Source organism: Gavia stellata, chromosome 4, assembly GCF_030936135.1.
Source record: "Gavia stellata isolate bGavSte3 chromosome 4, bGavSte3.hap2, whole genome shotgun sequence".
Lineage (NCBI taxonomy): Eukaryota > Metazoa > Chordata > Aves > Gaviiformes > Gaviidae > Gavia > Gavia stellata.
In genome coordinates, this window is record NC_082597.1 from 52,164,967 (window position 1) to 52,183,187 (window position 18,221).

The 18,221-nt window shown below is 39.8% G+C and overlaps 1 protein-coding gene across 2 annotated transcripts in view; it reads right to left on the minus strand.

The window, feature by feature from the left end:
- CDK17 (cyclin dependent kinase 17) overlaps window positions 1-15,966 on the minus strand; it is a 92,581-nt gene extending 76,615 nt beyond the window's left edge. For both annotated transcript variants that reach the window (XM_059817268.1, XM_059817267.1), the window contains exon 1: window positions 15,938-15,966. The gene's annotated coding sequence lies outside the window, so the exon portion shown is untranslated. The remainder of the gene's footprint in view (window positions 1-15,937) is intronic.
- Between the last annotated feature and the right edge of the window lie 2,255 nt (window positions 15,967-18,221).

Sequence of the window (18,221 nt, forward strand, 5' to 3'; positions counted from 1 at the left end):
GGTAAGAAAGCACAAATGCACACGCATTCAGAGCATGTTTTTCAGACTCATACCAATTAGTTCTCTCCCGTCTGTTTCCTATCACTTGAATAAAAACATTGGGAAAGATCCAAATAATGACATTTTGACAGCAAAAAAGCAAAAGCATTCAAATATTGCCTAGGTAAATCCAAAACAAACCAAGCATGGAGGTCCCTCTTTTCCCAACACCTAATTCCCCATGACATGCTTTCATGAACTCTAATCAGCTCCTTAACAAAGATCATGTGCTTCCCACATGCAACATAAATTCTGTAGCTACAGATCAACTACCTTCCCAAGAATCAGTCCGTACCTGGAATAAGCTTGAAGAACTTTACGAAGTGTTAAGAGACTAGGGAAAACAAAAAAAACACCACCCTGAACATGCAAACATAACTACATGCAGCTTGCATGCCTCCACACATACAAGATCTTAGACTCATATAAAGAACAGGACTCATGCTGATACATTTGTATTACAGCTCATAAAACAATGCCTGAAGAGCACCTTCTCCCTTCAACAGGAAATAAATTAACATATTTGCACATTTAACTTCTGAACTGAAGTAAGTAAATATACAACTACCCCACAACCTGCTAGAAAAATCTCCGAATTTTGAATTTGAAAGATTTTAAAATTAGCATGAAATTTACTACTTGTCCCATATTAGACACCAGAGGGAAAAAAACGCAGACTTCACATACTGAATGTCAGAGAGTCTCACACAGAGTCAGGATGCCCTAGGGATGAGACTGACTGATCTATACGAGCTGTCCTTTTTCCCCATGTCCATCTTCCACACCTCTTGATCACTCTAACAAGACTCGATAATAAAAATCTCTATCATGCCATTATAGAATCTCCTATCTACAGGGTTAATAAAATTAACATTGATTTGTTTTTCAAATAGGTATTTTTCATTAAATTTGTATGTTAAACATTCAAATCTGATTTACAAAGCAAAGAAAGGTTGGGACCAATGCTTTTTAAGCCTATTCTTGCCACACATACTCTCTGCATGTTGCACAAATCTATTACCACAGAGTTACATAAAGCAGGTACCCTGCTTCTTTCCAGACTAGGTTAGCTCTTGCTTACCATTTAAAAATGACAGCGTAAGAGACAAGAAAGCCAGGCAGAAAAGACTTTCAGTTGATTAGAAATTTCAAGGTAAAGAAAATTAACCTTTTAAAGCCCCAAGTGTATCCCAGCAAGATGACATAAAATATCAAAATATAGTAGGTCAGACTAAACTCTTATTTAGTAGAAGGAACATGGCTTTTGGGAGAAAAACCAAACTGGAATCTAAAGACTATTAAACTAAGCTACATACATGTGGCATCCCAATGCAGTTGGTATAAGCAGAGGCCAAGTATACTTTTTAAGCCAAATCTGATGATTACTGAACACTTGAAATATACTCTACATCTGGTATGATCTCTTTAAAATACACATTATTGTATTTTCTTCACAGTAATACAGAGCAATCTGAACATCAAAAAAATAAGGGGAGGCAAAGAATCAAAACACCGATACTGCCTTTCACACTAGAAAAAAGCCTTACTAAACCTTCCATTCTCAAGCGCAGCAAAACCACATCCAGTTGTACGTACCATGCTGAACCCCTCGTAACCAAATACTCAGTCTTCACAATAAAGTAAAAGCAAGAGTAAGAATGAAAGTCTTTCTACTACTATCAAAATAGTATTATTCTATCTACTGCTTAACAAACAACTTCTGGAACTTCATTTCTACCACAGTTCACATCTTGCAAACCACCAGCAAAAATTCTTACTGAATGTCTTTCCTTAAGACAGCCCAATAAGCTCAAAAAGCAGCTTGTTTTGTTTTAACTTACAGGATTGACATAATTGTTTCACAATTTATTATGATACTTGAGAAATTGTTCAAAATATTTTAATTATGTATTATCCCAAGTGACATTTAGTAGAACATGACGAGGATATAAGGGATAAGTGTAGAATAAATGTTTCTTATTTTTAGGCTTGTAATGAACAGGTTTCATGTAATCACTTAATTTATTACCAGTGTCAAAATATACTCTGTGATAATTACCTAATTTAGTCACCGAGTCAACTGAAAGACCTGACCACCTCCCTTCATTATGTAAACACTACATGTACTTTGCAGAGCATCTTGGAGGACAAATTGAAAATGTGCAATTTTTTGGAACGTACGTGTTTGATGAACAGCAGTTCAACACATTAATGTTTAGGTCAACAAGCATATACAGCAGCTGGCTCCACAGCAAATAACTGACATAAAAGAAAGAGATGACTAATCATGAACTCCTCCAAATGGCATTAAAATAAGCTACCACCCAGAAAGAAAAGCACTGCATATTTACCACCCTGTTTGCAGTCCTATTGTGGGAACCCTCCTTTGAAGTCTGCAGAGCAGGAAAACTGCCCTGGAGCACAAGGTGATGGAGAGGGCCATCTTTCTACTCCAGACTGATGACCACCACATCGCATGGAAAACACAGCGTGGGGACAAAGCTAAAGCAAGTGGAGTTAGTGTTATGCAAAGCCATTTCCAGTTTACTTTTTCAAAAGTCTACCTTTATTTTCAACCTCATGTACAGTGCAACAGGGGAAAAAAACAATTTACTCAAGTTTGTTCAGCTTCAGAACAGCCTGGTACGGAACACACACAAATCTATCCTGACTTTACATATAAAGAGATTTACCAGTGCCACCACAGCTGCCTTACAAACAGTTTTTCCACTGGATCTGTAGAATAGCAGGGGATAATGTCAGGCACAAATCCTCAGTTCAAGAACCCTTTTTAGAGTATCAAAGCGAAGTTTTTGTTTGTGCCTCACATTACAACTTTATGAACTAAAAATAAATGTCACAAGAACACACAGATTTACTAGCTTTTATATGGACAGGTAGAGTTAACTAAGGAAATACCTTACCACAAAAGAATCCCGTCCATATTGGTATATCATCTAGTCAGTAATGCCTTTTGGAGGTGACAGTAAACACATAGTCACTTCAAAGCTTTTTTACTCTTAAACCCCAACTCCTTTTTATCCTTAAAACAGGTATGGCACAAACAGGTGAAATATTCACCCTGCAAAATAATGTTCATTCCCCCATAGCTCACAATATACTCAAACTAATCTCTTCCCTAGAGACAGAAACCTTTATCTTGGTATGAACATTAAGTTTTTACAGGGTGTTAAATCTGCCAACTAGGAAGACCAAATGACCAAGTTAGTGAGAATACAGAGAGGAACAGGAACACAGGAATATACCAAGTATTGCTCTTAGAAAGAAGAGGATTAATGCAGCAATTTAAGATGCTTTTCTGAGCTTCGAGGTAGCAAGCTAGTTTTATCACTAAAGAATGCACCCGCTAGAGCCACCAGAAGGGGAGCAATGGTGGCCATGTCTCCCCCTGGCACAGCCAGGCTACGAAGAGCCCCGTGCCTGCCATGCCCTGACCCCTTGTCAGCCTTACACCCCCTGGGACAGGAATGCCACTCCCAACTGCCTGTACTCCTGGAGAGGCACAACCTTTTGTAAAAAGGCCTCAAACTTTGTTTTTAATTCAAATTATTTATGTTGATCCGGTTGTATAAATAAAAACACCTTGAAGCTATTGTTATTTTCATTAAACGATCCTAAATTACAGTGCATCATTTTGATAAATGGTACATCACATGCTACAGATCCGGTTAATTTTAGCATTGTACACCATTTCATACAAAGGAAGTTCACTTCCCCCTTTAAAATAAATAACTTTGCATAATTACAAAGAGCTGTAAAAAAGCAACTTTCTCTTTTAACCCTACTAAATAATTAATACTGCTATTCTGAGACAGGATGTCTAAATTTGAAAGACAGTTTCACTATGAAAAACAACAGTATTTTTAATTGATTTAGTGCTTGTATTAAACTTCTACTTTAGCATGACACGGACTTGAATATTCTTTATTCACACAGTGGATTATTTCAAAAAGTGGTGCATGTATGGCCCATGCAGTCGAGAATGTAAACACGTATATATTGCTGATGACAGCATTTAGGTCTTGAGAGAATTCATTTACTCCCTCAAGTACTGCTAGACAATTCTGTGTAATGAGCAGTGAAAATACTGACTAAAGCATTTATGATTTACACATTATAAATCATATTCTGATATGCCAGACATGCATTTATAACATGCCCAACGTACATTAACTAATCATGGAGTACACAACAAAGGTAACTGCAGAAATTGCTTACAGAACATGCTCTTGCATGTGTGAAGAAAATGTGTTTGCATTTCTTTACATCTCATTTGCTATATACAAATTTCACCCAGCCATAAAATTGCAATTTTAATCTCCTCCTCTCAGTACATGTGAATGTTTCACTAAAGAAATACCTGAAACTTTCATTGCATCTTTCAACTAAAACCAGTTCCAAATATATCATAAGCAGGATTTTAAATAGTCCAAAAGACAAACTAAATCTAAAAATAGGTCACACTTATTAAAGTTACTTCCAGAACTCTTAAACAAAATCTACAAAGGCCTATGGTACAGGAAGCATTTAAAAAAAAGTGGATACCTGGATGCATCCCTATGGCCTACTAAAGTTCAAAACATTTAATTATCCTTAGAACACACAATCAGCATGTATCATGAATAATACTGTATGCAGCATCTCTCAAAGAAAACCTGCTGTACAGGGACTGAAGATCAGATTTACATACACTGTGTTTCACTACGTAAACACAGATGTCTGACTTTTTAGATCAAAATATTGTTGATAGCACACACAGCAAAGCCCTAAGACAACCCCTAGGCCTTCCTCTGGCTTAAAAACAAAACAAAAAACCCACCAGATTCCCAGTATTTCACAAGAACACATTCCAATAATATCCTATTTTGCATGTAGTGTGCCAGAATGCCATGCCCTGCCTTTAAAGCTCTCTTCTGGTCCTAGGTATGCACTCCTTCCCTCACTTCTGACACCCGAATTCGTTCCCTTCACTATCCAACAAAACCACTGCTAATCCTAAGGTTTGGTTCAAAAATACAGCAAAGCTGCTCATCCAAGGAGGAGAAAGGGGCATTATTAAAAATGTTCACCTCTATGCTGTAAAACAGAGTGCAACCTCTCTGCATTTCAGACTGCTTAATCAAAAAGCTTCCTAGACTTTGTCGTAAAGAGCCATGATAACTCAATCCAACTGGAATAATATTACTACCTAGCATAAAAAGCAAGACTTGTGCACACTGTGGAAGGAGCTTTGTCAGAAGTTAAACAAGATGAAAGGACCATCATAAACATCTCCTACTTTTGCACAAAATGGAACATGTTATTTTTCCGAAGTCTCTTATGATCAGAGAGAGATAGGTATTTTAAAATTAGAACATAGCACAAGTAACGTGTTAACTACCACAAATAACTTTGAAAGGATATTAACGCACATAATTTTCTTTATACCTTTTAAACTTCTGAATACAAGGGAAAAAGATTTCTATTATGTCACTAGGATCCACTAACAGTTAAATATATTACCTTTGGGGTGTGGCTCTTCTCATAAAAGTGACTATACAGAAAAGGAATTTTCTCTGTCAATAATTTTGCTTCCTGTGCTTTATCAGAGGTTCGAGGTTTTTTCCCTCCTTAAGTGACAAAGACCCTTTTTTTTTTTTTTTAAAAAAAAATAGTCTACTACCGGAAGCTCTGTATACCCAATGTAGTTAAGAGAGAATATTCCCTGTAGAAGACAGTCAACAGGGCTGCTTTCCAAGTCTCTGTTTCAGGCCTGTCTGGAAGCAGTGAGGTTCCGTATGTATTAGTTCTGTCTGACGTACAACTGGAAAAGGCACCAGTGCAATTACCTAGACTGAGACATAAACCATTAATGTAGGTTAAATAGTCCAGGATAGATTCCTTTACATTGGTATAAAAAGACTTAGAGCAAGATACCACTTAGCCATAGAAAAGGGGAAGCTATCCTATTGTGTTAATATAAAGCTGGATTACCAGTGGTTTATAGATATACCATCTTTGCTTCTCCTCCACTTGTTTCTTAGAAACGTTTACCAGAATCTACACCACTAGCTTTTCAGACACTGTCGGGGTGTTATTTCTGTTAACACCTCTCTGCAGCCGACACTGTTAAGGCTGATTTTCAAAACGTCCTCAGCACCCTGAAGATTAGTATCTTAAAGAAGCCTCAATTAAGCAATCAAAAATTGGCATAATCAGTCCCTACATACTTCTTCAGCTAGTGATGCACTACTTTCCATGAAAACTGGCCAATGTCACTACACAAAACCTGTCGCAGTTATATCCTAAAATAACATCGTCAACAGGTTGTCTAAATTAGCATAAAACTTGGCAAATAATGTCAACCAACCCAAGGAAATCACTCGCAGTATACAAATAAAACAGAGATTTCACATCCTATCTTCCAAGCAAAAACAAAAAATGAACTCTGAATTAAGATACAATTTCAGTTACCAAGAATAGATATGACAATCCAATCATGTAAAGATGTAAATTTACAACTAACTTTATGCAATGTAATGTCGTTAAAAAGTCAATAATGAACATCAACTGCAGGTGTAGCACATTATCAAATCTTCACTAGGCTTATTTTATCATGGAGCATATATATTCTAAGAACCAGGTTCTCATAATACAAAAAAACACATAATTTTTATTTGTCCTTGCAACCCTAGTTTCCGAAATTGCCACAAGACATAAAATAAAAACAAATCATTCAGCAATCTATTTCAGTATTAAAATATACTATCACTACTACTCACATGACTAGAATTTTAATTCATGCTAAACACCTACAAGCAGAAGTGAAGAATAAAGAAAAATCTGCACATTTTCACGCTTACATATTAAAGACCCAATTGCATAAATTGCGGGGGGGGGGTTCACACCATTCATCTTTAGGCACCTGAGGCAAGAAAGTTTCGTATCTGCTCTGGGGTCAATTAAAATTTCCCACCACCAGTAAGTAAATGCTTGGCTCCATCCCCCAGCCACCTTCTCTTCCTTCTTCACCATCAACCATGTAATTCCTGCCCCCTCTCTTCCCTCTAGTACTTTCCAGATAGCAGTGGAAACCTATTCAGTTTACTGATGCAGCAAAAATTATTCTGAAGCAAGTGCTTAATTCAGCTCAAACTGTAATGTTGTAATACAAAAACAATGACTGTGATGGGCTCCCTCCGAGGTAAATGTGGAAGAGAAGCAGCTCTGTATTAAGATCTTTGGATTACCATCTGAACCTGTTTCTCTCTACTGATTATAGAGATGAGCATTTAAAAAAAAAGCAAAACCCAAATCAGTCAATCTGACACAATTCGTATTTTAGATGTGAATAAATTATTTGCTGAAAAAAAAAATCCAGGTTTTATGTACCCACTCCCAGAAACAGATGATTAAGAAGAATATAAGTATTTTATTAAGACATAACTAAAGGTGCAAATCATCACTGGCTATCCATTCATCCCCAAAATAACTTAACAATAACAAACAACTTATGACTTAAATCCTTCAACTAACGTCTACCTCTTCCACTACCAGAAATATTCACAAATACCAGGAAACCAAAACTCCTATTATGTAAGACCACCAAAAAAAAAGCCCAATTTAAAGGAAACAGGTTCAGAACCCTTTGTTAACACTCAACACTTTTTATGTTATACACAAACTAAAACCAAATACATTTTAAAATGCAGTAACTAAGCTTAGTACTAAAGCATATCAAATCCATATATTCAGAACTCATAAACTACTTTGTATTGTTCCTAAGATACTAAAATTGCGTAATTCAAGAAGAAAAGCATATACCTACTGAGCTAACTAATTATTATATGCCATTGTGTGGTTTCTCCTGTGCTGTCCATAGAAAAACCCCAGTAAATAACAAAAGGCCTTCTTCTGCCTAAATACATTTTAAAGCTTTTTTTTTGGCTTATGGATCAAACATTTTGCTTTTGAGAATTCTATTGAGCTCTATCAGAAACAAACCACCATAAAACATTTAGGTTAACTGCATTCCCTGATAAACAACCCAGAATTACAAGCAGCAGGTTTAAAAATGCTGTGACTTGTGCAAATGGGAACACTGTAGGCTGTTTATCTTGCTTAATCCTGAAGGTAAATAGCCTAAGATTTAAAATATTTTGCTTCTTTGCCATAACCTACTAAATTATACTGACAAAGGTAATGAAATACTATGGAGAATCTTAAACTTTTGGAATTGCCTCTGAAATTGCTTTATCTGAGTATTGTACAGAACACTATTCTCAAGAACACTCAGTGTAAATTTCAGTGATTTAAATCCAAACTGTAGCTTCAATGAAGCCAAAGATCATCTTGTCTCTCCTGAGGTGATCACTTCTTCAGGAAAAACAAGGACGCTGCTCAACCCTCCTATTGGGCCCCTTGAAAATATGACCACTATAGTTATTAACTGATTCTTTTTTTATTGTTGCCTATTCAAAAAGCTTTTTGAATTCCGACTATAGCTTAATTTCAGCTTATGTAGTTCAGTTTTTAAATATTATTTTCAAGAAAAAATATTATTTTCAGCTTCCTTAGATTTCTTTCCTCCAACACTAACAATTTCCACACCAAAAATCCTATTTCCTGTCATAACTCCCACTTCAAAGATATACCCATACATAAAATTAAGAATATAATTACTGATAAATCTTATAAAATATTTCCCCACTGTCCCTTCTTATTCAGTACCAAAATAAGTTTCTGGGCTGCTGTTTTACACATAATTTTTAAAATACTTTAGTACAGCATATATGTTTGATATATTTAGCAGTTGAGGACCTCCTTTCCTCTCTGTACAACAGGAAGTTTCCCCTCCCATCTGCTCAGGATATTTAAAAAAACCCAATAATTACAAACTGTTGTTTTTCCATTGATTCTGCAGAAAGAGACTGTTATTTACGTGTAAAAACAAAAGTAAAGTTGAACCTAAATGCCCATTTTAACCTCTGTCGGTTCCCTGACAGTCATCAAATGGTCACAAGACACCTGCTAGTACAAAGGCAGTAGCGCGAGGATGAGAGCAGCAGCCAGAAAAGCGGAAAACAACTACAGCTTTAAGCTATAGTGCCAAAGTTATGCCGGTTTAAACTGTTTGGGGAGCAACAAAGTTATTCTCAGGCAGCACCAGACCAAACTTAGTCTCCCACAATCATACAGGAAGACTTAAGTTTTATATTATGTTTGCTCTGAAAACTAAAATAAGGTGAATTATGAAATAGTTTCACATTTTACAAGCAGACACTTAAACAATTTAGTAAGATATTTATGACAGAGCTTTAAGACTGAATAGTACTTAAGAAGCAAACAAGCCTCCTGCATATGTAACTACTCTATGGCTGTTTATGACAACCAGATCTTGACGAAGAGAAAAAGAACAGAGGAAGCTGCTTTGGCAATAAACTAAGGACAGACTAAAACAACGGCCTTTAATCTTCCCCAGTTAAACATATATATGACCACAACTTTTTGTGGCCTACACAGACTGTTTATGAATCCTACATTTAGAAATTCAACTTTGCTTCAAGATATACAAAAAAATGGTGGAAATATAATAAAATTTAATCTATTATCTCATAACTGATTCTCCTCCTCTTGTATATTATTAATGTATTAATTAGATTATTAATATCTCTTAAAAATAAAAGCTTTCCCTAAAACCCTCATACTGAATGCAGATCAACACTTAGTATCTGTTCTGTATTATACATGAGAAACTATTCTAAAGCTTTAAAAAATAAATTCCCAAACTAAAAGCTAATATTAATAGCTGCTTATATTTGATTTAATTACAAAGTATCATTAATTTATTTAAAAAGTTAATATACTGTATTCAATCTTTTAAAGCCTGATATGAAATGCCACATCAAGTAAACAATCAGGAAACTGCCATTACTCCAAGCATCCACCCTGCGCTAATGACCTGTTCCGCAGTATCTGCTGTTTTCCCAATCTTCCGTGAGCTACAAAAACGATGAACAATTTTCACTGGCTTTCTCTTCACTAGTGACCAACAGCAGGCACTGAGCAGGTTTCCCAGTGCTCCATGAATGTACTTTGACAATGAGGAGCCCTCATCACACGCAGTTACGTAAAGGCAGCTATTTATAGTTAACCACTTGATTCACATTATCCGCCAGGTTTTAAACCTTTTCATATGTAGACACTTGATCTATCATTTTAGTTCCTTAATCAAAACGTCATGTAACAACCAAGTAAAAGGTTTCAGAGAAGCCTGTCTGCAACATCACAATATTATACCACACAAAGTTTGTAATCTTACCAAGAGAACCAAAGTTAATTCCACATGATCAGTCTTCTATAAATATACGCTAAACAACTATTATTTTCTTTACTTAACCTCCTGCTCTGTCAATATCCATTACTATGCATATTACTAACTTTTAAAACCACTGAAAGAAAAGCTTAAGAATTTCTCACTCTTCTGAGACATACTGAAAAACATGATCAGCATTAATAGTCCAGAAAGTGCACTATCAGCTTTTACAATTCTTACCATACAACTTCAGTGGCTGCTGTTTAACACCCTCAGGTTCTCTTAGGAAGTGTTTCAGAGCGTCACATATGATCATCATCTGGTTTTACTTCTGAATATAGCAGTATTTAATGAACATCCACTCTTCTGAAGATCATCAATGCTAACATTTTCTTTAGCATTTCTAACAGGCTAATGGCTTTGTCTGAATTAATTTTCCTCCTAAAACACGCCCTGTCTTCTTGTCATAGTCCTTGACAAAATGGGTTTTGCTCATCAGGGTCTTTGGCTTCCCCCATCAACTAACTCAACTTCTTTACATTTTTGTAAACTGGCTTCTTTACTCCTATAGGCCACTGTAATTTTTTAACCCAAACATTTTTCTCTCAATTACAGGACAATGGCTTTGCTGATAAGTAATATGCTTTGATAATTGTTGCTAATCCATGCTTCCCAAAGATCCTTATTTTAGTGAACACACATTAGCACCCATTACTGTAAACCTCATTAAATGTCACCTTTAATGATTGCTGTATAAAAAGGTCTTGCACATACCTGAACAAAATGCAAACAAATCCAGATACTTCCATATCAGTAAGGTAAGAGTAGAAGTCAGAAATACTTGGAAAGAGACATTTTTGAAAGACTATGCAGGTTATGGCAATTCACTATGATATAAGCATACCAGTACAGTTACATGCCTGCAAAATGCCCTAATCCACTGTGCACAGAAGAGAAAGTCATGATCCTGCCAACTTTAACACAAACTGAAAGCATGCAAGTGTCCTTAGTGAAGCTGACAAAGTGCAGATGTTAAAAATCAGAGACCATCATACAACTCTACCAAGCCTTGAAAACAGCAGCAGTCAGAGAAAGGAGTACAATTACGAGGTATGGATCATAATTAAATGAAATATGATTAGAGGGCACAGAGTAACATTCACTTACACAAGATACCTAGCAAGTCCAACCTAAAATACAAAGACAGGCAAGAACTGTAGCTAGGAGTGTAAATGAAAGACATATTGTTTCTTTGTTCTGGTATAATAATACAGCCTTGTTCATCTTAATATATGCACAACTAGATGTTCCAGAGAAGATAAATAAAAAAATAAGGAAAAAAATGTCATAATCAAAACCAAGGACAAAACTGTTCTTCAGCTTACTGTATTTTCAATGTATTACAGTAATAAGCAAGCAGAAAATTGCCCTGAAATTCAGAGAAGCCTTCCAGTGTTTATTTGATAAAGTTGGTATTTTCCCTTTTCTTAAAATCATTATGCTTAATTCCGCCCCACCACATGAAAAAATAAAACATGATTCGACAGTTATTTCTTCTGCTGCTGCATTTTTTGACGATGCTACTCACACATTTCTTTTTTCTCTAACATTTGTGCCTATACATAGCACCCCTGATAACCTGATGTTCCCCACTGAAAGAAATTTCTAACCCTTTAAAAACAGGCACTAGACCACAAAAACCCAAATATGCCAGTAGAGTTACGATGATTTCCAGTATCAGTGTGTCTATGGTATGTTATAATACAGTCAGATATGGGCTATAATGATCTCCAAAGAAGTGGCAAAAGCCTTATTATCCAAGGACTGATGTATCAAAAGCTGGGCTGATGCAAATTACCTGATCTGTGCATCCATTAAGGTTATTGTCTTCCATATAACCAGATCACAGAACTAAAGGAGAACTCTTTTTTTACGTTCTTGTGCTCCAAGTTGGCAAATTAGCTTGAGTTCCAGTTTTGTTTATTCCTTGTGACTATTAACAACAGTGGTTAAATGCTCGAGGTTTAAACCACTGTGTGTAGATGTTCTAATTAGCCAGTTCTACTGAACTCCGGAGTTGACATAGCCACTAAAACGAGTTCAGGAAACCAACAACTCTGGAAGAATTGCCAATCCATCAGGTTAGTTAAGAGTGCCATGTATGGATTCGTATTCAACACAATTATTAATAGTCATTTGTCTAAACAAGCATGAACTCTCACTCTTCAGACAAAAGTTGTCAAAAGTGTATCACAACTCTTCACAAAATACACAGGAAAAAGAAAACATCCCACACCATTAGTGGGCATTTCTGGGAATCTAGTATTTCTGGAGGAAGCAGTATCTGTTCTTCCCCACTTCATAGGGAAAAACGTTACTAGGCCCCAAAAAGTATGCACAGCAGGATATAAAACATTCAGTAAGTTTATTAAAAAGCCCCCTAGTCTTAGACTTCTTAAAGGTTTTTAAGAAGTAAATTACAATTATTGTCTAGCGATCAAAATATTTAAATATAAAATGCCTTTACCTCTAACATCTAAGTAAGGTAGTCTCTACATCAGCATGTGAACAGGCACAAAAAAAAAAATTACCAGTTCTTACGCTCAGAAGGAAAAAGTCATTGCTATAATTACGTGCATTGCAAAAAAGACAATGATCACTAGCAATACATGGGTTCAGTTTGTGCTTTAGATGTGAAGCATAACTGTCAAGTAAACATTTGGCATTTTAAAAACATTTTTACATGCTAAAGTTGTGGAGTAGTGTTTTATATCAAATTCTTAAGTGCCACTGATTACAGTGCTCTCCAGCTGCCTCAGTAGATACACATTCAGAGTCTGCTGTAAAAATAAATAAAGCAAGCATTAAAAAGCATGCAGCTAAGAACTTAAGATACCCGTAACTTAAGAATTGTAAGCAACATTTAGCGAGTTTACAAAAGGTGAGTTTACACTAGAAAAGCTTTATTATTATTGAGCTTGATTTTTAGACATGATCTTGTCCATTTTTACATCGCACCAGACTACACATTCACTAAGTAAACAATTAGTATATATGTCTTTTTAAAATACAGCTGATTAGCTTTCTTGGCCTACAAATAAAAGCTGATCAGTATGTGAAATATCAATAGCTTCCATTAAATGTGCAAAGAGGGTAAAGAGCAAATTCCTGGAAAGGTTTTAATGCAGATTGTTCATTGAATCAGTCTCCAATGAAGCCTTTCCTGATTGTAATTTCTAGATGCAATTACTCAAATATACTGTACTGAACCTAAACTTATTAAGACTAGTGAAACATTAATTTTTTTTCTTCTTGCAGCAGGTATTAATTTTTTTTTCCTTCTCACAGCAGGTAGTCATTGAAGAAATTAGAAGACTTTGTATGTTAGTAAGCCATTCAAAAGATTCTGCATAGTTTTACTCTAAGAGCTCCCCATTGAACAGTAACACAGGCATACAGAACATCTTAACATCCATGTCATAAGCTGTATCATATTTTCACACTGCAGTGTTAGGCAGAAGTTGAAGCCAGAGCCATTCTGAGGAAAAACACAGCTCTGTTCTAGTTTTCAGTTATTCTCAATCTAATTATATTTGGAATTATAAAACAAGTATCTCACTACATGTTAGTGGCATTTTACATATTAAAAAGATCAATTAATGCACTACATCCTTAGCCAAGCTTAAAATAAACCACTTGCCACTTTCAAACTATAATTTGCTTCAGACAACACAGGCTCCAATTTGCAAACTCTTTGGTATGGATGTAGGCAGACCCCACCTACTGATTTGTGTAGCACTCCATCCTGGGTAAACACAGAGCTACACCACACAACATGCAAATGCAAGGTATGAACTTCACTGTGTTATCCGTACTAAAGATTTTTGTAAGCCAGACTCATTATTGTCAAAGCAATATTTAAATAATGCCATCAAAAAAGATGCTTTTATCTTTCAAATTTAAGTGGCCTTTTTAATGCCAAGTTAACATTATAATGGTTTCTCTATGTTGGAAAAGTAAAGTCAGTTTGTTCTTTCAAGTGTAGATAATTTTTAAGGAAATTTTTCACTATGCATTTCAAACATGAAATCATGTTTTCATATCTGTTACTTTTGTGTTAATTATTCAAAACAAGTCTCTCCCACATCACTTATTGAAGTGCAGATATAAATAACAAGAGGATACAGAATTACTACAACAAAGCAATACGGCAATTCATTTAACATCTCAAGCACATAAAATAACAGATCACCTACTTCACTTTTACCCAATTCTATTAAGAAAACAAACCTGAGTTTGGTACTAATTTCATAAATGTTTTCTTCTGCTCCACATCTTCCGAGTATTTAACCTTTGGTCATCTAGTTCCCAGTTCAATTAATACAATTAAAGGGGGGGGTGGGGGGGTGGTAATGGAAGAATGTCAAACCAGGCTTCCTCTCATCGTATCTATGGCATGATAGCTACAAAAAGTTGCTATTGATCTTCTGTTAAATTACAAAAAGAAAAAAAAAACACATATAAATTATTCACCAAAATTTAAAATAAAAGGAAAGGGATGCTTTTAAAATTATTTAGTTTGGATTATGATATACCTCAGCCCTGTTTCCCTCACAACATCCATAATACTGTTAATCACCATTAGCAAAGTGCCAAAGACGGCAATGAGTTTAAAACAACTCCAGCCAGCTACCGAAATTGTTGCAGGAGAGACAAAGGGGATTAAGGTCAGCATTCTTCTTCTAACGCAGCAGCTAATCCACTCCTATGAACACGGTACTGGAAGCGGTCGTCGCAGTATATTACCATGAAATATAAAATATACCTAATACTACCTAATTTCCCCCGTCCTTGCGAGAGAAGAACCATTTTGCTCTCACTGGACTCAAGCACTACGTATCTGAGAGAGGAACGGGAGGGAGAAGAGCAGTTCACAGAAGTTCAGGGTCAGCAAATGTTCACGTATCCTGTCATCTACGAAGTCAAGGCTCAGGGCAGAAAAACTCTTATGCTACGCACAGAAACATACGTATTTTGGGTGTGCGTGTGGAGGGGGGAGACCTGCCATAGGAGCAAATGTGTCATACGTGCGGAGGCTGCGAGAAGAGCTGTCAGGAGAAAGCAGCCTCGTTTGAAGGGGAGGAGGCGCCAGGGAAAGGACGGTTACGAGCACAGGATCACCAAAAAATCCCGCGGTGCTCACCGGCTGCAAGCCCCGGCTTCCCTCGGCTCCCCCCGCAGACGGGGCTCTGCCCCGGCCCCTGCGGAGCCGCTCCCAGCAGCCAACGGGCAGCGGAAAACCCCCACAGCCCTCCCCGGCCCGAGGGCGCAGAGCGGCCCTGCTGGCCCCGGCCCTCCCGAGCTCCCCGAGCAGCCCCTCGGCCCTCTCGCGGGGTGCCCCTCTCCGCCCCGGCTCCCATCACCTTCCCCCTTCCTCCAGGGCCGCGTTCTCACCTCACCCCCCCGCGACGTCCCACGCACACGCAGGCCGAGGGCGCCCTGTGGCCCCCGCGGGCTGGGCCGCAACCCCGCGAGCCGGACCCGCACCCCGGGGCCGGGAGACAATGAGCAGCCACAACTCACCAGCAGCGCCGGAGCTCCGTGGGTCCGGGGGCGGTTCCTCTCCCCCTTCTCCTTCCCCTCCTCCTCCGCCCAGGAGCGGTATCCGGCCGCCGGGAGCCAAGCCCCCCCTCCCCTCGCTGCCCCGAGAACCGCCGCCTCCGCCGGGCCGCCGGCCGCGCTCCCTCCCGGAGGAAAGTCACTTTATTCCCCGCTCCAACATGGCTGCTCCCCCCGCCGCCGCCGCAGCCTTCGCCTTGCCGCGGCTCCCCACCACCGCCGCCGCCGCCGGAGAGCGGCCGCAGGCCGTTCTCGGGAGCCGGCCGCTGGCGGTGCCGAGAGCGGCCCGGGTGGCCTCGCGTCAGCCGGGCCGGGCCGGGCCGGGCCGCGGGGGTGCGCGGGGAAGAGCCGAGCTGAGCCGCGCTGCGCGTCTCCGCTGCGGGCTGACGCCTCCGCCCGCTCGCAGCGCGGAGGCTCGCACTGAGACAGCACCGCCGGCCGCCGGAGCGCAGGAGGGGCCGCGGGGGAGGCCCGGGCGCCGGCGACACCTAGCGGCCGCGGCGGCCCCGACGCCGGCTGAGACGATGGCTGCGCGGAGAGCGGGGCGGCCCGGCGAGGAGGGGCTGAGGGCGGAGCGCGGGGCCCGCGCCGCGGGGAATGCCCCGGCGGCGGCGGGGGGCTCCTACCGTAGCCCTTCCCCTGGCCGCCCTCCCCGCAGGGTGCGTGCGGCCGAGCCGAGCCAAGCCGAGGGGGGCGCTGCTGCCGCAGCGCAGGAAGCGGATCTCCCCGGCAGAGGCTCCCGAGGCCCGTGAGGCCGCCCCGAGGCCCTGCGCCCGGTGGCCGTGCGGGGATTCTCCGCGAGCGGTTTCGGAGGGGGCAGTGTGGCAAGGGGCGTTTGCTCGCTTCATGTTTTCCGGCTCCTGGCAGTGTTTCCTCTTGGGTTTGCGGGGTGATGTAGCTCATCTCCGAGGTAGCAGGCATTCCCCCCGCTCCGCCCCGCCCCCCCCCCCCCCCGGCTGAGGAGTCAGTAACTGAAGTTAGGGGAAGCCGTGTGGCTTTTTAGATCGAGTTCTAACTCGGTAGCTACAAAAACATCCTTTCCATAGTTACTCTCGTGGTATTTTCTTTCCTGTGTCTCCTGCATTCACAGTCCCTGTACCATCCCTCCTGTCTTCTTGTGACTGCTCTGCCGGCGCAACTGCACTTACTTCCTGTGCTTAGAATCTCTTTCCCCTCAAAGTGATCCATTTTGCATTCCCTCACTTCTCAGCCCTTTCCATCCCTAAATTTCTTAGGCTTTGTGTCCTACTGAACGAGACCCAAAAGATAAAAACTAGTCTTGTGACCCAGTTATTCTGCGCTGTTGTTTTCATATTTCTACCACACAAAGAACAAAATAAAACAGGAAGACGAAATCTTAAGTGATTTTAGTGATACAGGTTTGAACTTCAAGTACCAGGTCATAGGTACATTTAGGGCAGAATTTGGCAAATTTTATTTTTTTTTTTTCCTTCTGGACATCTGATCCTCGCTGCCTGCCTGCTCAATCTCTCTTACTTCATCGGCTGAAGTTCAGTGTCTCGACCACAGGGCCTTTTCTCAAAATGGGTCTCCCATCGTCATGCAGACTGGGGTGACTGACTGACTATGCCAGGCCACATCGTGGGCTCCTTAAGAGGAACTAACTCACAGGTCTTCCGAGTCTCTGCTTCGCCATGCTCCTGTATATGCTGAGGGAGGCCAAAGCTCCCATCGCTCTGCAGGCGGGTCTGAGCTATGCTGTGTCTGGGTTGAGACCAGAGTGTATTTTAATTTGTAGCAGCAAGCTCCTGATCTTGAGGAACTCCATGTGCAGCTAATTCTAGCTGGCCCTCCTCCACAGTAGGGCCAAGCGGGAGCTGCGTTCACAGGAGCAGTGCCAGCTGAAAATTCCCCGGCTTCCAGCTCTGTTGCACCCTTCCAGCAGCGCAAGCAAACCAGAACACAGACAAATATGTTTCCCAGTAGACATAAGTCACTTGATTTTGCCTAAAAAAGGAGTGCAAGCATGAAACCACTTCTTACATGTACACAAATTCACTTTGCTCAAGTTGATGTAGACTTTTGGTGAAATCGGTTTAGGATAAAAAGCAGCAAATATGACTCAAACAAACTTGCTGTTTCTAGAGAAAAAAAATTATTACTGCCGTCTTTCTGAATGTTTTCAAGACATGGAATAGCTACCTTAGCTTTGCAAAACTTGTGGGATTTTTAATAACACAGAGAAAGCAGACATTCAAGCTTTGAACTTCCTGGTAATGCAAAGATA